The 25,539-nt window shown below is 44.6% G+C and overlaps 1 long non-coding RNA gene across 1 annotated transcript in view; it reads right to left on the bottom strand.

The window, feature by feature from the left end:
- Window positions 1–538: 538 nt before the first annotated feature.
- The window catches only part of LOC146174252 (uncharacterized), a 45,138-nt gene continuing 20,137 nt past the window's right edge, over window positions 539–25,539 (bottom strand). The window contains exons 2-3 of the long non-coding RNA XR_014702248.1: window positions 24,716–24,841; window positions 539–764 (exon numbers count right to left, since the gene is read on the bottom strand). This is a non-coding gene — a long non-coding RNA (uncharacterized LOC146174252). The remainder of the gene's footprint in view (window positions 765–24,715; window positions 24,842–25,539) is intronic.

Below are 25,539 nucleotides of genomic sequence, written 5' to 3'. Positions count from 1 at the left end.
AGTCTTTACCTTCTTCTAACAGGAGCACTTAAAATTGACCGCAATAGATACATTGAACTCTCACCATATAGAAACGAAAGAAGACGACATTCCAAGCATCTAGCCGAGTTTCGCGCAGACAGTGATACACTCATTTTCTCGTTCGTTCCCCTGGCGGTCCGCGCATGGGATGATTTGCCCGATGAAGTAGTTAACTGCTCGTCAATAGAAAGTTTCAGTTCACGGCTGGCAACTGTTTCTTGAGAACCCTATATATGTCTAGCCCGATCTCTGTACTGTGAAACATGTGCCTTAAGGCTGATTGTATTGTACCATATTTTATTGTATTGCATTGTATCATATTGTATTGTATTGTATCATATACTTCTTTTCTATTCCTTGTTCCACACTGCCATATAGAATTGCGTAAAAAGTTAACAACGATGGACTGTGCACATTTGTTATTTTGTGCTTTCATTTTATACCCAAACCTGCAGCAACCTCCGCAAGGGTGTTAGCAGTATGTATAAAATAAATAAATAAATAACACATTTTTGCATTTATTCAAAAATCAAAACAAAGCCGCAGCAGAGATAGAAAACTAATCCGGCAGGCCTTTTCGGAACATCATTATTGCTTTCTAAAACAATTTCCGTGCAAACATGGAAGGCCAAAAGTGGGAGCTTGAGCTTGAAAAAAACTTATGTCAATTGCGTGTATGACGCTTCTTTGTTAGAACTTGCAGTTCACAGGCGTATACAACATGTATGTTCCATAAACTTTCCCTGCAGGTAAGAAAAATCACGGAAGCTATGGATTAGAAGCTTACTTATAGAACAATTTGGCTAAAATGCTCATGTGCGTAGGAGTACCAACACCATAAACGAGCTCATGGAAGCGATGCTGTCTGCGCAGTTTTATAGATTAATGAGCACAACGATGAGTAGACAGATCATCAAGCAGCTGTGGCACTCTCCAACGCAGACAAAAATATAAGGGGAAATTCTCGCTGAAGAGAGGTAGACAATAAAAATCGTCCCTATGCCACTGAACATGCATAACTCTTTTAATTGAGCACGTCGAAAAGGCAGGGCGGAAATGTTGCATCGAAAATACACTGGACGCCAGGACTTCGAATATACTGATGGCGTGGAGTACACAGGACGAAAAGCGCAGATGGCGGTGGTCACAAAAGAGGGTGCCCGGTTTGTAAGTAGCCACACATTCTGAAGAGCTATGGTCACGACAGCGGAAGAGGCAGTTATCACTCTCGGGTTTACTCAAAAAGACATAAAGATAGATTTAAATGACTCTAACGAAGCGATATGAAGTTTTGATTCAGGCAGATTATCACCAGTGGCAGCAGCATACTGTAGAACAGTAAAATTAAGAGATTAATCCTTCTGCTTGGGGGATCTGCGCACCAAACCATGAAGTTCTGAGGAAGCTCGAGGAAGCCCGAGAGTTGAACTTTCGGCCGATTTCAGCAAATCGCTCCGAGAAGGAACGCATTTCAAAGAAACTAGCGGCTGCACTCTTTTCGCGATATCACGAGGTTGTACACATTTAGCAGATGGGAATATCGAGAACCGTATAACAAGCTCCGAAAAGGAGGAAGCCGCATAGAGGCCTGTGAAAGTGCGCACATTTCCGAACCCAGCCACAGCAGTGTATAGGTTCCTGCCTGGCCTAAAAATCGGAAAATGTAGGGATTGCGGAAAATGTGCGACTCTAGCCCATATGATGTGGGCATGCGCCCATTCCTCTAGTTTCCTGGATAGTAAGGAGTCATGGTAGCTTTTACTACGCAGCTCTGATTTTGAAGAGCATAACTTTGGTTATGGTAGAAGAGAAGCGAAATCTTCCGCGGCGGCGTTGCGGTGGAGCCGAAGCGAAGCATCCGTGGGCAGTAAGATCAAAGGAGGCATTGGCCGGCTGTGCATCAATGGCCAACCTTCGGCAGCTGGTCGGAAACCAAACTGGCTGGTCAAGGGTGCTCGGCTGAATTACGGCTCATGGTTGGCCACGTATCAGATTGGACGGAAGTAAGCACTCGACCAAGGCACAAGCTTGGGCTCCCGACTTAACGCCGACCAAATCGAAAATGGTTTCTCAGCCATTGGGCGGGGCCGGCCACGTACTGCGTTGGGTAGAAGTCGGCCTACGCCTATGGTACGAACGATTTACTGCTATTAAGGCCGACCTGTTTGGCAACAGTTGACCGGCCGTTTAGCGGCCCGCAGAAGGTCACGTACCAGCTTAGCCACCATACACGACTCAAATTCTTGCCCGTTCTGGAGGCCAACTGCAACCAATGAGCGGCACAGAAATGCCTTAAGCGCGATTTATACCGGCCGTTCAGGCCAGAAACTAAAACCCACAGTATGTAATGATTATTTATTCACTTAAGAATAATCCATTTACCTGTATGCATATATGCATCAAAACTGTACATTTAGGCTTGGACAAACATGCGAGAAAGAAATATGGAGGCTATTTTAACAAGAGAACTGGAGTCAGTAGTATTTGGTAAAGTTTGTCTCAGCAGTTCAAAGCATAATTTATGAAGCAATCATGCGTGGCGGGCAAATACGTTGATAGATGTAGTTATGCATTTCTATTCTCTATATTTGCAGTGTTAAGCTACACCAGCGCTTATTTCGGGCTGCACGAGAACATTCTTGTTCTCATATTGGATATGAGCATTATTAAAGTTGTCATGCGGCAATTATCTCGCATCTATAGTCTTCGTGATAAATATGCAATAATGTGACAAAAATCAGTGGAAGTAATAAGAGTGGATGCGAGCCTAGTAGATGCTGTAAGGGAACGACCTGTACAGTGGCCCGCAGATAATAAAAAGCGTCTACAGCTGACAGCTCTCAACGATTTCTCGGAAGATAATTCCCTTGACGTGTTTTTTTGGAGCATTGACACTCACACTGGTACAATTCCAAACAAGTACTTCTGTCGCGGACATAAGGGCCTGAGCGACGACCAAACTTTGAATAGGGAGCAGGCAAAAAGCACGCAAGGGAATAAAGACACGCAAGTCAGTGTTGAATAAACACTCGCCGCAACGAATGTTGTGCAGGCAAAAAGAAATCCGCCCTGGCTCATATCAGCGACCAAGCGTCCAGCTCTTGATGCAAACTCCGAATGAACGGATTGAAATAGCAGCTATTTGCTACAGTCCAGTCCAATATCGAGCGGTGACGGAATTGCCGCCGGCTGCGCAATGTTACTGAAAGGGACGTCTGTATGACGAGGTAGAAGCTCGTCAGGAACGAACATTCACAATCGCCTAAACAAAGATATTCTCTATATGCTTAAAACATTTACAGGCGGATTAGGCTTTCCTTTAAAGAGTGAAATTAAATATCACCTTTTCCATTATTCCTTCGTTTCGTGTTTTAATATACTCATAGTCATACACTTGTAGGAGTATGTATTATACACAAGTATTGTATAGTATTGTATTATACACAATGGTATAATGTACTCATACATTTGCTGCTGTGTTACACACGCCAGGGAGCCTTTGTAATATTTGCATCGTTCTAATTACCCACCCAGTAGGTCTAGGCACAATCCCCAACACCGGTATTTGCTCCAAATGCATTATATAATTATGTGCACCTATTTCTGAAATATAGTCTCCTAATTGTACTCTCCGTAATTTGGTGTTTTTATTAAGTATCTCAAATCATTGTTTAATATGGACGCCGTACACCGCCTGGCTTACTTTGCCATGAGCTCTTTAACGCTTTGGCGTCATTGAATAAAACATTTTGAGGCAGATAAAAAAAAAAGAAAACGCGCTTAAAACATAACATATAACGGGTATTTTCAACATTGCTTCATCGCTGATAGGTTTTAAGCGACGACTCTTATGCACCGATTAGAGTCGCGCGCACTATCTCAAATAACATGTCTTCTGGAAATCTAGAACACCAACGTTACACAGGTTTTTTTTTTTTTAAACGTGGCATGAATTTGTTACATACGTTTTATATTATATCTTCTTTTCTGTGTGTTTGTAATGTGTATATGCAGAGGTCGGAAAAAGTTCTGGCGAAAATAAATGCAGCGGTGAGGCCGAACAGCAGGCGAAAGGGGGTTAAGACAAGCACCGAGGCATTTCGCATGGTGCGGCTAACGGCGTCAAAGCGTGATTATGGTGGCTAGCCACCATAGCGTGATGAAGCATGTGTCTGCGGGCCTCGCTAGAACGCGGAACACGCGGTATCCGATAGCGCGGTGCGGTGTGATGTAATGAAAACACACACAAAAGAGAATGCGTGAGAGAGGAGGCTAGGCGTGCCGGTGTTTAAACGGATCGTACAAATTTCAGCGGTGGCGCCGGCCCTATTCCCGAGAAAATTTGCTACAGCCAGAGCTGCTAGTGCCAACCATGTTAGAGCGACATTGCCCTGCCGAAGAACTTCGAATTAACCTGCTTTTCTAGTGTTCGTTGCCTAGTTTTGACCGCTGTGGATCAACCAATTATTTAAATTGTAGTTTTTCTGTGTGCCTGGCCTTTGCCAAGAACATTTCGCTGAGTGACGGTAACCGCCATCGTCGTCTCCATGGATGATGAAATGACCGGCCAGGCTTCCCGCTATCTGACGGCAATGTTGTTCCTCTGCGCATTTCTTTAACAAACTCGTTTTCGCTCCGCCGATAACGCTAACGATCTCCCCGTGAACTTTATATTTTACACACTTATCTCTCGCACGTCGCGCATCCGGTTCTGCTCTCTGTGCCTCTTGTCGGTGTACTATAACGGACTCTGCACGCACATGAACTGCTTTCCTTTGCCGTCCTGTGCAGCAGCCTGGATGAAGAATTCAGTGTGATGGTGTGCTGGTCAATTATGCGCACGTGTCGAGCGTCAGTCGCGAAGTGGTGGGTTATTTACATTGCCCGAACAGCGATAACGCCCTCGAGGGAGCCGACTTCGACAGCGAGCTTAAGTTGAATCGGATCTCGTAAAAACTGACCCTAATCTCAACAATGCTGCAACCAAAATATTTTTTTTTTACTTTTTCACTTTTTGCTGTGTTCAATATTACAAAGTAGTTAAGTTGATTGAACAAAGTAGTTTTTAAAAGACAGGCTCTATACTCCGAAAAGAATGACTTTTGTTATTCAGGCCCCCACTGGGAATGAAGCCCCTAGGTATAAATGAGCTTCAGATTGCTCATTGTTCTCACCAACGTCTTAGCTCCTAATCTGTAAAGGGTTATGCGAGTTATATCTATTTAATGAGAGAAATTGTTTATTAAATTCTATTAGCTATACAGTGTTAGGCACTGCCGAACTATGCCTTCATTGCAGAACACGTATGCACGCGTCTGCACCTAACATCATAGTTCCCACATGAAATCGTGCTCTTTACGAAGGTAACTTGTTACTGCGTCGTCTAAATCAATGCAAATACATCGCAAGCGACATATTTGTTCCAGCGGTTACATCAAGTTTGAAGGCTCGTGGCGCTTAGTGAACTTAGCGCAGCATGGTTGTTTTGCAATGTCAGTTATGGCTAGATGTCCTTAAATTTTTCTGACATGGAGGCAGGGTAGTTAATCTCCGCTTCAAAGCAGAAATATTACAAGACAACAAAAACTATACAGTCCCTCATAGCAAGCGATTACCGCTACACACGATTTGTGTATTCTTTATGTCTCAGCTTTCTGTTATCCTATTAACTCATGTTTTCAGTGCTTCAATCTTGTGTCATACAAAGTGAGGTCACCATTGTCTACAACCATTCCTTGACGCGAAAGTGTTGACAGTTTGAGCAATATAAAATTTCATTATGAAAAATTTAATTCTAGCTGGTCTGAAACAAACTGTGGTGGACTATACGATGGTTACCATAGATACAAATTCGAAAGCCGTCCTCTTGGATGCATGTATTTTGCAATTTTCGAGTCAAATTATATTAATTCCCGTTGTTTTATTTCAGGCTCCGGCAAATACAGCCTCTTGTGATTTACTCTCTAAGACATTACCGTTACAACATTGAGCTTGCTGCCATGCTATTCAGAACTCCGTAAACATCCTTCAACGAGCTTCTCGTTTTGAATAATAAAGAATATTATTCTGCCTTTAAATTAGGCTTCCCATAGTGATAACGGAGGCTCGAGAAGCGTTATTTCTTCATTTATATCCATGAAGTCTAGTCTGAAAAATATGTTTACGTCACAAAAATTTTTATTCCTTGTGTCCGCTAGTATTGCTCTCAGAAAAGTATGCGAACATATCAAACGTAAGAATTGGTTTCACGCACTGCCAATGTCGCCTTTTCAGCAGCTTTCTTTATATTGCTGCCTACCACTTGCAAAAAGTGGTTTCATGGAAAATATGCGAAAAAGAACAAAAGGCGGTGAAATGTCATTGTTCTGAGGTTTAGTCATACTTCAGTAGCCCGCCGCTGTGGCTTGTAATGGATTTGAAAGAAACAATGATTTCTGTCGGAAAACAAGATTTATTCGCATAAAATGTTGACAGAAAATGAAAATAATATAAATAAATACGAAAATAAGACTAAAAATAAGACGTTGGTGTATATCACGAGGCATTTCATCTTTTTTTTTTTTGTCTGCAAGGTGATGATTTCTTCTCCAGGCCTGACCTTTAAGTTATTCTCTTTCGCGGAATTTGGAACGTTTCCTACTATAACCAGCTTTTTTGGGACAAGCTTGAATCATGTGAAATATTAAGTATCAACATATAAATCCGTTAAGATTGTTTTAGGTCAAAGGCTAATGAATATTTTCTTGAAACTTGGATGTTTCCATCCTTAATTACCCAAAGAATTGAAAAACATTCTTCCATTGTTCCATTATTGAAGTCATATAAAAGAACAAAGCAAGTGCAATTTTCTAAAATAATATCAGTAATTTGATCTTGTTTTCGTGTAAGTTACAAATTTGTTTCGGAGAGCAATTTGTACTCTAACAAAAATGTAAGTATTGATTGCGACGCAAAAACATTGTCTCGAAAAAAATACTTTCACAAATGTCCTTTCGCACAAATGCAAAACACGCCGATTTTTTTTAGAGAAAAATGACTGCAGTCGATTTTAGAGCATGGATTGAATGCCCTTTTGCATCAATGTGGTTTTGCTTGGAATGACCATGTGCGATTTAACTTCCGATTAACAAGAAACTATTCGATTGCTGTGACCATGATAGATTACATGTGGTACCGACGAGGAAGCTTCAAGATAGTCACTGTTACTTGCTAAAACGAAAATCCACAATGTTTAAATAATATATGATAGCGTGCTGTGTTGCCCCTGCGCCACGATTCCTGCGATCATATTTGTGGCACGATGAAGCGCTGTCAGATCCGCGCTTTGCACGCTGCTGTCGACAGAGCTTGTCTTTGCGGCTTTCGCGAGATAAAGCCGTGCGGCTCTTGACAGCGCGCTTTTACCGCGCTGATTGCGGCCGCTGTTGCTTATCTTTGAGCCAGCAGATATTAAAAACAGTCGCACTAAAACTAACAAGGACAGTCACGTGCTCTGAGTGCAGGGGGATTGTACAGGAAGCAGGAGATTGTGCACCTAATAAATTTTTCAAATAAAAAGACTTTAGATTATAACTAAAAATGCGAATTCTTCATAGTTTGGAGGGTAAATTATAGGCCAGAAGTGAAAGAGGTCTAAATTGACGTTCAGCTCAATTTTAATTTTTTTTATCTAAAACACATATTAGGAAGGTTGGGGGGGAGGGGGTCATTTCTGCAAAAAAAAAGCAAATCTGCGTCAGTGAGCGCAGCACCATCATCTAAATGGGCTGTTTTTCATCAACTAAACAAATGTATTTGCATTTGAGGCATAAATAGTGCGACGGATGGTATTTTATAAAAATGCGCTGGGAAACACCTACTCAACACGACTTCCCGGATATATGCAGGATGATGTACCTGCCGTGTTTGGAAGTCGCTCAAAGCGACGTACGAAGCGTCGTTGTTTAGCCTGCTCGATTTTGTGACAGACTTGAAGAACCGAGTCGACGGTGGAGCAATCCATGCAGAACAGGATGCTCAACGCATCATCCGCAATGCCCCAGAGGATATGGCCTACCTTGTCATTTTCCGTCATTGAGCAGTTGACCTTGCGACACAACGCAAGCACGTCTTTAGTGTCGGCAAGGTGGGACTCCATGGAGTACTGGATGCGAGACAAAAGTTCTGTTTTTGCTGCGAGAGCCCGACCGAAGGGCTTCCTGAATAGAGCCTGAATATTTTCATTGCAGACTGCCACGTCACCAACTCTTATTCGTGATTTTGAAACCACGTGGGAGCTGTTCCCGCCAAATAGTAAATGATGTTGGCCAGCATTAGGGTCGCGTCCCAGTGTTCGTTCTTGCTGAAGCACTCGTACTCATCCAGCCAATCTTCCACGTCAGTCTTGTCTTCTCCATTAAAGATGGGAGGGTGGCGGATTTTCGTGAGCACGACTGGCAGAGCCGAAGTTGTCGCGGTGGTAGGGGTTGCGTCGGAGGTTATAGTAGTAGCTGTCGACGTCGTTGAGAGCCCAGGAAGGTGCCGGCCACTGCGCAAATCCAGCTTTTGGCAGCGAAAGGGGTAGTCTGTGCGCACGGGGATGTTTGGTCACCTCCACCAAGATGATACGTGGCAAGAAGGTTAGCTCGAGAAAGCAACGGCTGATGACTTGAGTGAATGTTCGGGTAGGCACCAACCTTCTCGTAGCACCAGCTACTCACTACTGTTGATCGTAGTCTTCTTCAACGTCCAGCGACGCAGGACATATACGTAACAATATTGTTGGCGTTCCTTATTGCGAACGACACTGTCGCCTAAGAAATGAAATGAAGTAAAATTTAACTTTTCGGTTTACCTCTACTTGCTAAACTGAAATATTAAAACGTTGAGTGCTTTATTCTAGTCACGCATATAGCTCTGTTACGTATGCAGTGCCCATTTTATAGAACGACAGCACTAGCACTATTCTCGTTGTATTGGTATGTAAAATATAAAACGCTAGAAATCTTCCCATTTATATATATATATATATATATATATATATATATATATATATATATATATATATATATATATATATATATATATAACTTGTAACAGCACGGAAGAAGATGAAGTTTAGAAGACAGGTGAAGGAGAAAGACGTTGAAAAAGGACTCTCGTGCCGGACGCGCTGCCGTTGACCAGCTGAGCTCCCTACGCTATCGTCTTGTAGTTCAGCGCTCCGACGTCTTACCCCTTCGTAACAAATTGGTGGTCAGGTGCTGGGTACGACTACCCTCAAGACGCATCCTCAATCGCTGGAGCTTCGTCGGAGCCGTCGCCTCGCTGGTCTCCCACCCTTTTCAACAAGAATGCAGCGGACAACCGAGCAGCCCCGAACATCAACACTGGACCCTCTACCCTCGTCTCGCGATGCGCCGCCGACCACCACGAATGCGACGCTACCATTTCGCGAGCCTCGTTCCTTTGCCGGCCAAGCAGGGAAAGATGTTGATGACTGGCTCACTCATTATGAACGTGTGAGCCGCTAAACCGCTGGGATTCAGTGGCTAAACTAGCCAATGTAGTCTTTTTTTGACGCAAACCGCCTTGATGTGGTATGAGAACCACGAGGACTCCCTGACAACTTGGGAAAGCTTTGTCGAAGCCATCAAGGAATGTTTCGGTGACCTAGCTGCAAAGAAGAAACAGGCAGAGCAGACACTTGCTCAGAGGGCCCAGGCAGCCGGAGAAACCTGCACCACCTACATAGAGGCCATACTCAAGTTGTGCAAGACCGTCGACAGCAGGATGACTGAAGATGATAAGGTAGGCCATCTGCTCAAGGGCATTGCGGAAGATGTCTACCACTTCCTAATTGCCAAGGAAAACTTGAGTTCGGTCTCTGACGTTATCCGGCACTGCCGAACATTCGAGGCCCTAAAGACTCGCCGCATTACACCGAAATTTGGACGGTTCGCAAATGTGACTACAGTGGCTAGCATTGAAGAATCGCCATCTCAAAGCCTCCTGTGCGCCATCCGTGAGATTGTTCGAGATGAGATGTCACGACGTGAGCAGCTTGTCCGGCCCAATGGCTTCGGAGGGGACGTATATGCTCGTCCAACTTGTGGGGGTGCGTGCCCGCCGATGTCCGCGAATGTCACCGACTTTGTCTGCCGCGAAGACCTATACACTCCGCGACCAAGGCCTGAAGAGAATTTCCAACAATTCTCTTGCCGTCAGCGTACAGATCCTCGCTCTTACTCCAGTCGTACATCGCGCCGACCGCCGGACAACTACATCGTTCCGGAACCACCATCCGGATATTCGTCGCGGCCTACCATGCAGGAACCAGCTGACACGCCACTTTTTCAGCGACCTCTTCCGGTGTGCTACCGGTGTGGTGCCGCGGGTCACATTTCCCGCTACTGTAATCGGCGCACATCGTTTCGGAATCCCCCGACGGCACCGAACCGACGCATCGTCCAGCCCTACATCGACAACTATCGGCCAGAACATCCTTCCCGGAGGGGCCGTTTTCAAAACGAAGGGCACCGCAGCCATTCGCCAGCGTCTGACCGTAGTGTGACACCACCTCCGTCATTTCGTGTGCGCCGCTCCCCGTCTCCACGGCGCCGATCTCCACCACCAACGCAGGAAAACTAGCCAGCGCGGCCAATGGAGGTGAGGTCGCTGGACAATGTGCGCTGCTACCTATTATTCCTCCGTCTGTGTTCATGTTAAAGAACAAGGTCAATGTGATTGTTGATGGTTTGCCAACGATGGCGTTGGTAGACACTGGTGCTACAGTTTCAGTAATGAGTTTAAATTTTAAGAACCTTTTGAAGAACAAAGTTATGTTTGTTTCGGACAAAACTTCAAATTTTTATGGAGTAAGTGGAGAGTTATTGTATCCGGTTGGGGTATGCAGCGTTAAAGTTTCCTTGGGGGGCACAGTGTTTCCGGCGGAGTTTGCAGTACTGCCCCGATCTGCACATGACGTAATCTTGGGAATTGACTTCCTGCGTATGTGCGGCGCTACAGTTGACTGTCGAACGGGAGAGCTAAGTGTTAGTGGTTCTCTTCCTCGTGAACTTTTGGAAGAGACATCAAATTATGAAGACGTTTTGTGTGTGTGTGATGAAGTCGTCATACCGCCACATTCAGCAGTGTGTGTCCAGGTGTCCTGCTCCCGTGCTATTAACGACTCTTTTGAGGCTACTGTGGCGCCTCTTAATTTACAGTGCGTAAAGAAAAATGCGTTAGTGCCGCATTGTTTGGTTCGCGTGAAAGAGGGCCGTACCGGACTGTGGACTATAAATTGCTCATCGGAACCAGTTGTTTTTCCAGCGGGTTCCAAACTAGCTTCATGTAGCGCAACTCTCCCGAATTGTGTAGCTGTCGTTACTCCTTCCCTAGACAACCCCGCTACTAACTCACCTGCTGACGAAGAGCTTCTTCCGATGATCAGCGCATCGTTGAACACCTCACAACGACAGATATTGAAGAACCTTTTGTCCCAGCACCTATCCGTCTTTGATTTCACGCAGTCCAACGGCTCGCAACGTTTTCCGCTGTCGCGCGCACGCCACAGGATTGACACGGGATCTGCCCATCCGATCCGTCAAAAGCCGTACCGCGTGTCACCATCAGAGCGTAAGATCATCACCGAGCAAGTTCAAGACATGTTGAACAGGGGCGTAATACAGGAATCCTCCAGTCCTTGGGCTGCTCCCGTGATATTGGTGAAGAAAAAAGACGGAACATGGAGGTTCTGCATTGACTATCGTCGCCTCAACTCCATCACTAAAAAGGATGTGTATCCTCTACCACGCATCGACGATGCCATAGATTGCCTTTTTTCCGCGTCTTATTTCTCATCAGTTGATTTGCGATCGGGTTATTGGCAGATTCCGATGGATCCTGCTGACAAGGAAAAAACTGCATTTGTTACCCCGGATGGCCTATTTGAATTTAACGTGATGCCCTTCGGCCTATGTAATGCGCCGGCCACATTTGACAGATTTATGGACACAATACTTCGTGGCCTCAAGCGGGAAATCTGCATGTGCTATTTAGACTATGTTGTTATTTTTGGCCGGACTTTTACTGAACATAACACGCGACTCGCTGTTGTGTTAGATTGCCTACAGAAGGCTGGCCTTGTCCTGAATTCTAAAAAGTGCCGTTTTGGTGAACGTCAAGCGCTGGTACTCGGGCATCTCGTCGACCGCGATTGAGTTCGGCCAGATCCACAGAAGACTGCAGCAGTTGCAGCATTCCAACGACCACAGACTCAAAAGGAGCTCCGCAGTTTTCTGGGCCTGTGTTCCTACTTTCGACGATTCATTCCAAGGTTTGCCGACGCCGCCTACCCTCTGACATCCCTTCTACAAAAGGACGTCCCTTTCGACCGGACCTCAGATTGCGACGCGTCTTTTCGCCAACTAAAGTTTCTGCTAACGTCACATCCCATACTACGGCACTTCAACCCCTCCGCTCCGACTGAAGTCCACACTGATGCAAGTGGGATTGGTGTTGGCGCTGTGCTTGTGCAACGTTCGACAACAGGCGAGCATGTAATTGCGTATGCAAGCCGTTCCCTCGGCAAACCTGAGCGCAACTACACTGTTACGGAGCAGGATTGTCTCGCTGTAGTTTTCGCTGTTCAGCGGTTTCGGTGCTACCTGTATGGACGCCATTTCACGGTTGTGACGGACCATCATGCCCTGTGTTGGCTTGTCAACCTTCGTGATCCATCTGGTCGTCTGGCACGGTGGGCCCTTCGTCTGCAAGAGTACGACTTCACTGTTTCGTACAAGAGTGGCCGCAAACACGCCGATGCAGACTGCCTTTCACGCCTTCCTCTTCCTACAACCGAATGTGACTCTGGTGATTTCGATCATTACATCGCCTCCGTCGTGCCCGAGTTTCCCGACGCCTCGGCTCTGCGGACTGCGCAAGAGACCGACATAAGCCTCGAGCCCCTGCTTGCGGAGGCGCGGGATTCCACTGCTTCCAGCCCATTTTGTCTCCGTGATGGCCTTTTGTACAAAAAGGCTTACTCAAGCACCGGTACGAATTTTCTGCTTGTGGTTCCCGAGAGCTACCGCTCGTGCATCTTACGCGCCATGCACGACGACCCCACTTCCGGTCACCTGGGCTCTGCAAGAACGCTCCATCGTGCCCGCGACCGGTTTTATTGGCCAAAGATGCGCCAGACAACTGAGCGATATGTGGCGAGCTGCACTGAGTGCCAACGACACAAACGCCCTACGTCCACGCCACAGGGCCTGCTGCATCCTGTGACTCCACCACGTGGCGCATTTGAGAAAATCGGAATCGACCTTATGGGTCCCTTCCCGAAGTCATCTGACGGAAATCGTTGGATCGTGGTTTGTGCCGACTACCTCACCCGCTACTGCGAAACGGCAGCTCTTCCCTCAGCCACCGCTCACCACGTGTCCCTGTTCTTGCTCCGTTCTGTGATCCTCCGCCATGGACCTCCGCGAGTGATCATCAGTGACCGAGGTCGCCAGTTTATGGCAGATGTTGTGGAAGAGCTTCTTCGTTTGTGTGCGTCGCATTTTAGGCATTCCACACCATATCACCCTCAAACCAACGGCTTGACGGAGCGCACAAACCGCACACTCACAAACATGCTATCTATGTACATCGCATCTGACCACAAGAATTGGGATACTATACTGCCATTTATAACGTTTGCATTCAACACCGCAACCCATGAGACTACTGGCTATAGCCCGTTCTTCCTGCTATATGCCCGTCCTCCCCGGTATTGTCTAGATACCATTCTCCCTTACTCCGTCCATGATGAACCGTGCATTGCGGAAACTCTTTGTCGAGCCGAAGAAGCTCGCCGTCTCGCCCGTTTGCAAATTCTCGCTTCTCAAGAGCGTTCAAAAGCTCGATACGACAGCCGGCATAACCATGTGTCTTACGCCCCTGGAGATTTAGTGTGGCTTTGGCGACCTCTCCGAAAGCGTGGTTTAGCGCAGAAAATGTTGGCGCATTACGCTGGCCCTTACGTTGTGCTTGAACGCGTCAGTGAAGTGAACTACCAAATAGCACGTATGACAGCAAGTGGTCGTCGTTCAGTCAGAACTGAAGTTGCCCATGTCGCCCGGATGAAGCCGTGTCACTCTCGTGGAAACGAATAACTACCTCGCCCGGGGGGCTTCGTCTGCAAAGGGGGAAAATGTAACAGCACGGAAGAAGATGAAGTTTAGAAGACAGGTGAAGGAGAAAGACGTTGAAAAAGGACTCTCGTGCCGGACGCGCTGCCGTTGACCAGCTGAGCTCCCTACGCTATCGTCTTGTAGTTCAGCGCTCCGACGTCTTACCCCTTCGTAACAATATATATATATATATATATATATATATATATATATATATATATATATATATATATATATATATATATATAGGTAGAACTGTAGCTAGAACTGTAGTGCATTATACCTGATGTGCGCTATTGCTGAAGCCAAGGGCTAAAACTAAACTCTTAGAAACAGGGGAAGCAGGTGTCATATTACTGGCAGCAACGTTGCTCAGCACATCCAATCGTTTTGTTTGTAAGTAGCAAATTAAGGCTATTTGCAGACGGATGGTGATTTGGGCTTGCTAAGGTGTCGTCTTGAAAGTAGCAGAGCGAAACAAAAACTCGAGCGCGAAAGAGAACAAGATAGGCACTAACTCGCAACAAAAGATTATTGAAGCAAACACAAAATAATTAGAGAAGGCAAGAAACATCGCACACCGCTCAATCATCAATAAGCAGAACTAAACATGAGTCACTAAACTCTCAAGCACTGCCCGCATGTAGATAAACCCACTCTCTGTATCTTAAATCGATGGTTGGTTTACTAACACATTCGTCACCTTCTCGTAATTGTGTCTAGCTTCAGCTATTACCGGGTTGATTTTGAATGAATGAACAGCAAAAATGCGCATAGCTCTAACCAACGTAAAGCAACAAGGCCCTTTCTTATAATTCTTTTACATTTCTTTTATATTTAAGTTTAATTTTATTACATTTCTTAGATGACAGTGTCGCAAAGTGGTACCTCTACCTATGTCTACACACTTAACGTGCTCCCGTAATTGTACATTTAAACATATTTAAGTATAATCCCCATAAACAGGACCGCACAATAATGGTGTCTGGTACGCAACGTTCTTTTTACATTATATTACTCAAGATTCACTCGAAATGAAGGATTTTACCTAGCCACATTCGCCAATTTATTCCTGAAACTCTACTAGGGGTCGAGAACACCACTCCAAAGCCATACCTCCTAGCCAAAGCTTTTAAATTGTGCCACTATCCATGCACATATAAAACAACTGGTCTTTTTGTATGAAACATCTGGGGAGCTAGCACTTTCCCATCTTTTGTGGTCGAGGGTCCCTCTTTTTACACAGTGCTTGCACTTATCGCTTTTTATATCGTCCATCTGGACATAATATGCCCACACCGGGTTTGCGTAGTTCCCAGCTTGCAGGTGCCGCCATGCGACTGATTCCCTATTGCTTAGGCTTTTATCTGGTGATGGCACCAGTCTCCTCCATAACCTATAAGTTTCGAGAATCTTCGTATAATTTTTGCGATGCTCGTCCATGTTCCGGCAGTCGGGCGACTCTAGAGTTACACGGAAATAGAGAGCTGGGGCTAACTCGAGGGCCGCTTCGCGGCCAGGAACGGACACGTGTGCAGGGGCTGAAATTAGGTAAATTTTCCTGTTTAGTCGTCTACTGGCCAGAATCCTTTCCGCTTCCGGCGAGACCATTTCCTTTCCAAAATTCCAGATGGCAGTTTTGCTATAGGAAATTATGAATTTGGCTTCCGTTCTGACGCAAGCGAGCGCTATTGCTACTTCTTCAGCCGTTTCAGTGTTGCGGCTTGTAATGATTGCGGCCGACACCGGGGCAACTCGTCCGCCGACCACCGATGTCAACGCCGCCCCCGTTTTGCCAGTTGCCGCATTCACCTACGCGACCGATTTGCTGTCCATCGTCTTATTAGTGTCCAAGTGTCTTATTAGTGCTTCAGCTCTCTTCTCTCTCTCTCTCTATGTTGAATATGCGACGCATGTTACGAGGAAGGGGGGGGGAGATGATTAGATTTTCTCTATACTCCTGCGGGTTGCTCGATTTTTCTCGTAGTCCCCTATCTGTCTGCAGGCCTACCATATTGAGTATAGTTCTGTCCGTGGTCGTTACACTTATTCTTTCCAGTTGTTGAATTCTGAGAGCCTCTGCTGTTACGTCCCAGCTATTCTGTACTCCTAGGGAAAGGAGCTTCCCTGTGGATGTGGTAATTCGTAAGCCCTGGACACTCTTTATGCATCGTCAAATGAGAGAGTCTAATCTCTTCTTCTCCTCCCATCTGATATTTAGGAAAGTCGTGGCATAGCTGACGCGGCTCATTACGTGAGCTTGGGTTAGTTAAAGCAAGTTTCTTTCCTTCAGGCCTCGTCCTTTCAGCGCGATCCTTCTAAACATTCCAATGGCTTGCGCGGCATATCCCTCTAGCATTCTGATTGTCCCATTATTATATCCTTCTCCTGACTAAATAGTCCTAAGAATCTTATTTTATCTACTTTGGGAACTAGTTTCCTTTCGAAATTTCGAACTGCAATTCCATCGGAGTGACTTTGGGTTATAGATGAATAATTCCGATTTTTGCGGAACGTGATGGCCCTACTGGCAGCATAGTCTACGAGTGTCCACCGCCGCCTGTAGGCGCTCCCCAATGCTCGCATTGCTATTCTGGTTAGTTAAGAGATTGATGTCATCAGCATATATGCAGAAATTTAGCCGCTTTATTCTCCTTAGAGCTTCTGGGAGGCCCCTCATCGCCACGCTGAAAAGGAACGGGTAGAGAACCGAGCCCTGCTGCGTTACCCTGCTCCCTAACTTCACTGTGGGGAACTGAATGTCTTGAAACTTCATGCAGGCAGCTCTGTTTGACAAAACGTCCCTAATGTACTGGTATGTTCGTGCACCTACCCCAATTTCTTAGAGACCGCAGAGGATTGCTTCATGCTTAACTTTATCAAAAACATTTGTCAAGTTCAGGCCAAGAATCACTTTGGCGTCTCTAGAACGAGAATCGACTATGTCGTATATGAGTCGGAGCATTACCTCCTGTTTGCACAAGCCCGGTCGGAAGCCGACCATCTCGCTCGGCCACAGGTCGTTGTTTTTCTCCATAAAGCACGTCAGTCGTGTCTGGACTACATGCTTCATCTATTTCTCCATGTATGAGGTTAGAGAAATAGGTCTTATATTTTGTACTTTCAGGGGTTCGCCGGGCAATGGGATTAGAATTACTTTTGCCGATTTCCACTGCCGAGGCCGGTGGCCTTGAGTCCGAATTTCTTTCATATACTCAGTAAGAGTGCTGATGGAATCATCATTCAGGTTTCTAACAATTTTATTAGTTATCCCGTCAGGGCTCGCGTCCGATTTTGTTTTTAGTCCCAATATTTCTGCTCTGATCTCCGCCTCCGTGATGGGCGTGCCCAGCTCCACGATGGGAGCTCCGTCGTACTTTGGGAGGGGGTACTATGAGTATTGCGAATGTGCATATTGATTATTGTCTCCATAAATTCTACGTCTGAACCCTTAAATTCGTACCTGGCTTTTCATAATCCAATTCGTGATTGGGAGTTTTAGTTGGTTGCATCTAATAGGTGTTTCAGCAGACCCTGGCTCTGGAAAGGCTCATGTCCCATTCCATCTCGTCGCATCTGCTGCACTAATTCTGTTCGCATAACTTGACCGCTTAATTTTCAATTTCTCTGTTATGTCTAACTATTCTCCTTTTAAGATTACGGTTCCATTTTTGCTTCTTTATTCTGCGCTCCATAGAACGCTTTGCCTCCCAAACGTGCAGACGTTTGCTGTCAGCTATCTCCGGGGCATCGTCCCCTTCAAGAGTCTTTGTTGCCTCCCCAACGTAACGCATGAAGGCCTCCATTCAATTTCCTATGTTTGTAATCCTCCGTCCGGCAGCTTTCTCTCCATTTTCCCTAAATAGTTTTCATTGTGCAGAACTTGGTTGACACACACGACGCGTCTTCTCTCCTTGTTTAAGGATCTAGGCCAGAATGAAATGGTCACTGCTGACATTTTGCTCCGAATTTTGCCAGTTCGGATCTGTCAGACTTTTTTGAAAAGGTGAAGTCAGGGGAAGTGTTTCCGCAGACGCTGTTACCCACCCTGAAAGGAATGCTAGGGTCCGTTTGCAAGATGAGTTCCAGCTCGTGCGAGTCCTCCTATAACTGCCTGCCTTTAGGATCTTGTTCAGTGTAACCCCATTCCGAGTGCACGGCATTGAATTCACCAACACTTAGCCAGGGGTCACTTCCGGCTATCATTATTCCTTTACAAAAGAGGGCCCTGAATCTCATCTTTTTCTGCTATGAGGTATCTACAAATTTAAGAACACTCTTGGTTGCTCTTTTCATCCAGCAAGAAATTCCAATAGCACTGCCTCAATTTCTTTCGAGTTGATGTCGTGTACGATTGCCGAAACTTTCCTCTTAACCAACCTTGTGACACGTGATTTCTCACCTCTGTCACTTGAAAAAGATTGGTATACAGAAAGTTTTCCTGCTTTACCCGTCTCTTGAAGGGTAAAGCAGACAGCCGGAAATCCGGACTTGCCATGGGACTGCAGTGATCTCTGAGAAGTGAACTTCATCAGTGACATTGAACCTTTACGTCTTTCGACACGCTGGCTTAAAGCGTTTCGCACTTGAAACAAGGCTTTTCTGAGTTTTCGCGTGTGCAGGACACGACTCGTTTTCAGTTTTGAACCACGTGAAACACGGTAACTCGAACCACCTTTGCGGGCTGAAGTGTTCGAAACTATTTTTCCCCAGAAAGAGCGCAGCGGGGTTTACGGAGCTTCTTCCAAACGCACACTCCTAGAAAATATTGGTTTCGTATCTAATAGCATCCACTACAGTTGCACTAACACCCGCTTGCGTTGGAAGCAGCGACAGGTCCACTGCCAGATTAAAGACTCACTTGGTGCGCCTCTGACTATTATGGAGCTGGTCGACGTTTTCCTCAGCTATTTGTTACCATTCTCCTATGGCAGCTAATTCTGCACTTTGGAGTTGTGCTTCGCCCGTAAGGGTTTGGATCTGGCTTTGAATTTGATTTATTGCTCCCATAATTTGGGTCATGAAAGATTCGAATTTAGCTTCGATTTTGGCTTTAAATCTTTTCTGTAGTGCTACCATTTTTCTGTAGTGCTTCCCTTTTGCGCTTCATTGGGCATGGTCTAGCCTAGTTTACAATCATTATTTCCTCTTCCGATGCCGCAGGCTCTGTGGGAGTCGCCGTCTTATGGGCCAGGGCAGTTGATTTCGATACCAATTTTGGTTGCACTCTATGGAAGGCGTGGGTCACAGTACGCGCTTGCCCTTTTGGTCTATGCAACTCTTGAGCGAGCTTATTAAAGATATATTAAAGCTGCCCACCTTCTATTCTTAATTTAGGGATCTCCTCATCCTTTTTATCTTTTGCCTGGGAAACCCCACTTCCAAAGATTACATTTTTACGGTCTCTGCTTGGGCTTCGCTTTTTAGTCCAAGGGTTCTCCGGGTCCCTGGAGCTGAATCTCCCTATGCGTCTGGATCCGGAACGTCCCCTGGAGCGGGAGCTCGTCTGGCCGCGTTGCTGACGCCCTTCGGTAGTCGCCTCCCCCCTCGGGAAGGAGTCGGTTCTGGCACGAAATTCCTCATTTCTCCTGCTTGACCTTCCAACGACCTCGGTGATTCTCCTCGACGGTCGCTTCGACTTGCTGGTGCTGCTGCTGAAGTTGCTGCTGCTGTTGCATGGTTACCATGCGTTCCCATTGCCTCTTCTTGATCTCCTATGGAACGCGGTAGAGTTCTCGACATTTTTTTGTCACCGAGCGGGTGTCCCCTCCCGCACAGTTGACACTTGCACTCACAGAAAGGGTCTTGTGGTTGTTGTTCCATGCCACAGCCACGGCATTTCACATTTGCGGAGTCCGGGCAGACGTCTTCGCGGTGTCCCAGCCGCCCGCACGCGTTGCGAACTTTAAACTTCTTGCGGTAGAGAACGCATGGTGGCGCCATGAGCGTGAGTCTCACCCACCGCGGCGCCTGTTTGTCTTCAAACAGCAATAAAACTGTCCTCGAGTTTCTTCCGAGTCTTTGCACTCCCAGGACCGGTAGAATCCCGTAGATTATCAGGCTTTTCAAAATGACTTCCTCCAAAAAGGACAAAGGTACTTCATGTATGACGCCTTTACCGTAGTCCTCCGGCATCGCGATGTACGTAGTAAGTTCATTTGTTTCCCCTTCGAACACGAGAAGCTTCAAGTCGGCGCACTTTCTCTTCATTTCCGCGCTGACGGTGGAAATGTGTCGGAAGTGTGCTTCAAATTCCAAAGATTTGGAGAAAATCATTTTGAAACGCCTGGCTTCTTTGACTGACCGCTTTAACTTCAAAAATTCGTCATAGTATGGTTTCCGCAAATCCAAAAGTACAGAACTCGTATTATTTGACCAAAAGAAATACATTTTAGAAAAGTTTGAATGCAGAAATATGGTACTTGAACTTTTTCTGGATTTTTCAAAAGCCTTTGTCTTAATTAATCATAAAATTCTGCCTAAAATGCGTGATCACTATAGTATCAGAGGTATCGCACACATATTAATTAATTGAATCCTACTTGCAATATCGTTCTCAATTTGTCACCATTAGAGGAGAACATTTTTCGATAAAATACATTAAAACAGGTGTCCCTCAGGGAAGCATTTTGGGGCCGTTTCTATTCATCCTCTACATCAATGAGATAGTCCGCATTGATGAAACCGCACATTACACAATTTCTGCTGATGACGCTAGTTGGATTTTTTTTTTCATGTAGATCATGTGCCGATTTGTGTAGTCAAGCCAATAGCGCGCTTTCCAAAATTAATGCCTGGGCTCAAATGAAATGTCTAAAACTAAACAATTTTTTATTTTTTTTTATTTATTTATAGGTACTGCGATCTGATACAGATCATAGCAGGGTGGGAAAAACAAAAAGAAATACAAGCATATAAACGCACTCAAATTCATAAAATTTGCAGACACTTTTCAAACATTAGTAAAGAACTTTGAGTTACCGTCTCGCTATTAAGTTTATTCCATTCCGTAATTGTCCTCGGAAAGAAAGAATATTTAAAACAGTTATTTCGCGCGTTCACAGGGGTTATTGTTAGTGCATGCCTTTGTCTCGTATTATAACCTGAATAGTAAGTAATATAATTGGAAGTGTTAACATTATAATGACCTTTTACGAGCTGGAAAAGAAACTTTAATCGGCAGATACGATTGCGCTCAGTCACAGAAGGTAATCCACTACGCTTCACAAGCTCGCTGACAGACGCACGGCCATATGAATTGAATACAAACCTAACGACCTTATGCTGTATGCGCTCAAGTTTATGAATGTTAGTTAAGGTGAAAGGGTCCCATAATTACGGCATATTCTAACAGTGGATGGATGAGGGAGTTGTAAGCTAATAGGCGGACACTGGGCGGAGATAACTTCAGTGAGCGCCTCAAGAGAAAATGTTTGCGCAGTGAATTAGCTACAACCGCATCTATGTGTTTTGTCCATGAAAGGTTGTTAGTAATCCATAAGCCCAAATATTTATATTCTGTTACCTCCAATAATGATGTGTTGTTAGTACCGTACACAAAATGAAGAGGACTTTTCTTGTGTGTAATTCTCATTAAAACGGTTTTCTCACAATTAATACACATCTGCCAATCGTTGCACCACGCAATCACCTTTTCTAGATCATTATTCAAACACACCTGGTCATCAACTGAAGAAACCTCTTTGTACAGTATACAATCATCTGCGTAAAGCTTCACGCGGACAGAAAGGCCAGACACAATATCATTAATAAATAGCAAAAATAAAAGTGGTCCCAAAACGGATCCCTGGGGGGGGCACTGTTGGAAGAAGTATGGTTTAGGGTGACAAATTGACATCTGTTTGAAAGGTAGGCTGTGATCCATGTAAGTATCTGGTCGTTTTTTATATAATAGCTTAGTTTATGAATTAGTTTGTTATGCGACACCTTGTTAAATGCTTTGCGAAAATCCATGAATATGGCATCGGTTTGTTTTCCCTGATTAATCGATTGAGCGAAATCGTGTACTGTCTCAACTAATTGTGTAATTGTAGAAAACCCACGCCTGAAACCATGTTGAACATTTGTAAGTACTTTGTGCTCTTCCAAGAAACCTAATATATGTTTATGAATTATGTGTTCTAAAGTTTTACATGATGTGGACGTCAGGGATATAGGCCGATAATTTTCAATGTGTGCTTTTTTGCCGATTTTGTGCAAATGATTAATCTCGGCTGTCCGCCAGTCGGTAAAGAACCATCACGTAAAGATCTAGTGTATACAATTGACAAGTATTTCGCGCACCACTCTGCATACCGTTTCAAAAATGCGTTTGGTATCTTATCGGGGCCTGAAGATTTTTTCACGTCAAGATCCAGGAGCAAATTAAAAACACCGGTCTCTGAAATGACAACATCAGTTATGGCAGGGAGCGATACCGAAAAGTTGGGGACACAACCATTGTCTTGTGTGAATACCGATTGGAAGAATTTGTTGAACGCAGAACAAATCACCGCCTCATCACGTACACATTTGCCGTATACAATAAATTCATTCGTGGAGGAAGACTTTGGCGTGATTTGGCGCCAGAACTTCTCAGGAGACGTTCTAATGAACGAAGGCAGGAACGTTCCGTAATATTTTTCTTTGTCGCAAATTATTTTCTGCTTAAGTTGTTCGGAAATTTATTCCACGATTGGTTTTAATGATAAGTTTCTATTTGATTTCTTTTTTAACCTTTTAAGTCTTCGCTGTAAGCGCAACGTCTCCCGAGAGATCCATGGGTTACGGTAAACAGATTTTTTTGCAATCTTGGGAACAAAACGGTCAATACAGTCGGAGACAATATTTTTAAACGACAGCCATAGGTCATGCACGCTAGCAGTACTGTTTCTAAAACTATCAAAACATAAATCAAGCACATCCAGAATAGACTCATCATCAGCACGCGAAAAATTGGGAAAGAAATGCACATTATTCTGGCGATCTGGGTACACATTTGACAAGCTCAGAAGTACAGCTTTGTGATCAGATATCCCATTTGTGACATCACAGGTTATGAGATTACGGATTGCACCTCTTACAAAAAATAGATCAAGAATGGATCCTATGGCTCCTTGCACCCTCGTAAAATTATTTACTACTTGCAACAAGTCAAATGTGAACACAATGTCGAGCATGGTAGAATCAGCATTATGGGCAGAGCGGGATGAAAAATATTGCCAATCAATATTAGGTAAGTTAAAATCCCCAGCCTGTATTAGTCTATCGTCTGTTTTGACATGACATTGTAAATATGCTCTTAAGTTTTCCAAGACCGTAACAGAAGAACTGGGAGGCCTATAGAAAACACCAAGAACAAAGCGGACCTTGTTGATGTATGTTTTACAAAATACGGCTTCAATGCCTGGAGCATCAGGCATTCTAAAAAGTTGCAGTGATGATTTAAACAAAATTGCCACTCCTCCACCTCTTCTGTCAAGGTCACCACGAAAAACCTTATAGTCCTTAGGTACAAATTCACTGTCAAATACTTCACTGCTCAACCATGTCTCCGTAAGCATGGTAACGTCCGCATCATGTGAGAACAGTAAACCTTCGAGTTCTCCAACTTTATTGACGACGCTGCGACAATTTACGTTAAGAATTTTGAAATCCGGATTGTTCCCTTTCTGGTGTCATTTTTTATTCCTCGGGATTTTATACCGAGCGTTTCTTACATTATCCCATCCGAACATATCACCATCGATGCTTAACTTGTCAAAAACCAGCTTAACTTTTGCACCGTGGCTCTTTTCCTGAGATGCGATTTCCCATAACTTTTTTCTGATGTCACGGATTCGTTTTGAAAAGTCTTGACTAACTGAAAAATCTGTGCCTTTCAACTTCGGGCATGCCTTCATTATTGAAGCCTTCTCTCGGTAGTCGCTCAGTTTAATGATGACAGGGCGGTTCTTTTTTGATTTCATACCTATTCGGTGGCACCTTTCAATGCTGCTTATTGCAAGTCCCAACTTCTCGTCAAAAATTTCCTCCGTTATTCTGCCTGTAAGCTCCGCTTCTGTTTCTTCATTTTCTTCTTTTAATCCTTAAATCAATAGGTTGTTCCTACGGCTCCTGTTTTCCAAGTCGTCAGTTTTGTTTAACAGGTATAAAACGGTGGCCTCTTGTTTATTTACAGCTGACTTCAGGTCCTCTACTTCCGTTTTTAAAGTATTGATAGTTGCTACCTCATTTTCAAGACTTTTAATTCGATCTGTCAAGCTATCTATCTTTTCTTCGAAAGAACCCTGTTTTGCCAAAATGTCATTGACAGACGACGTCAGGGTGTTTTGGCCCAAGAGTCGCTGCTGAAGCATTTACTTTTCCGTCATTTCTGGGCCTGGATTTGATTCTATGTCACCACATTTTAAAAGATCCTCTTGGAAAGAATAAACGAACGATAAAGCATTCCTTATACAAACTGGGCAGGGCAGCAGCAACAGAAAGCGGTTGTCGCTAAGATAACAACAGGCAGATAAGGAGTTACCAACCTGCGCAATGAAGCAAAACGGGTTCTTGAGCATTGTGCTCGACGTGCTGCTGCCGAGCCCACTTGTTGCAAGCGGCGATGAGAGTCTTCTTATATAGGCGTCGATGTCCCCGTGATGTGACGTCCCCTGTGATGGCGCAGTCGCAGAAACGGTGAAGGTAATAAAACAATAATAAAACGAAAGCTGTATTATTTTACCCTCGCCACACTTATGAAGAATTGTCCCATATTTTGTTAAATAACACCGCAATCGAAGTGGTTGAAACCTTTAAATCACTCGGAGTGTACTTTTCACTAAATATGACATGGAAGGATCACGTGAACTACACTATTAACAAACTGTCAAGGATGATCGGCTTTATGCACCGCCGCTGGTACTTCTTCCCTACCTCTGTTGACATTCTCCATATACAATTCTTTATTCTTTATTATCTTCTTTATTAAGTCACGCGTTTCTGGTTTGGTCAACAACAACAGCGGGAAACATTAGCAAGCTAGCTGTCTTACAAAAAACACCTTCACGCCTAGCGTGTAAAGTTTCATTTTGTTTTCACATTGCAGGTTTATTTAAGAACCACAGCATAATTCTTGTTTCATCAATGTATGATTACAAGCTATGCCGCATGTATAAACTTAGTGTATTAAAAAATAATGATGCCATAACAAGCCTCGAACGTCTAACAGAAAACTTCTCTGTTTATAGTGTACGCCATCCTGAAAGGTGGCATGTAGCCAAATGTAGAAAAAGTTATGGGCATCAGATGTTGAAATTACAATTACCCACATTTCTAAATCGAATAATTCAAGAAAATGACACGGACATCT

This window comes from Amblyomma maculatum, chromosome 11 (assembly GCF_055883805.1).
Source record: "Amblyomma maculatum isolate TAMU_Amacu chromosome 11, ASM5588380v1, whole genome shotgun sequence".
Lineage (NCBI taxonomy): Eukaryota > Metazoa > Arthropoda > Arachnida > Ixodida > Ixodidae > Amblyomma > Amblyomma maculatum.
The sequence above is the reverse complement of the archived record's forward strand: the minus strand, read 5'-3'. Positions and strand labels throughout refer to the sequence as shown.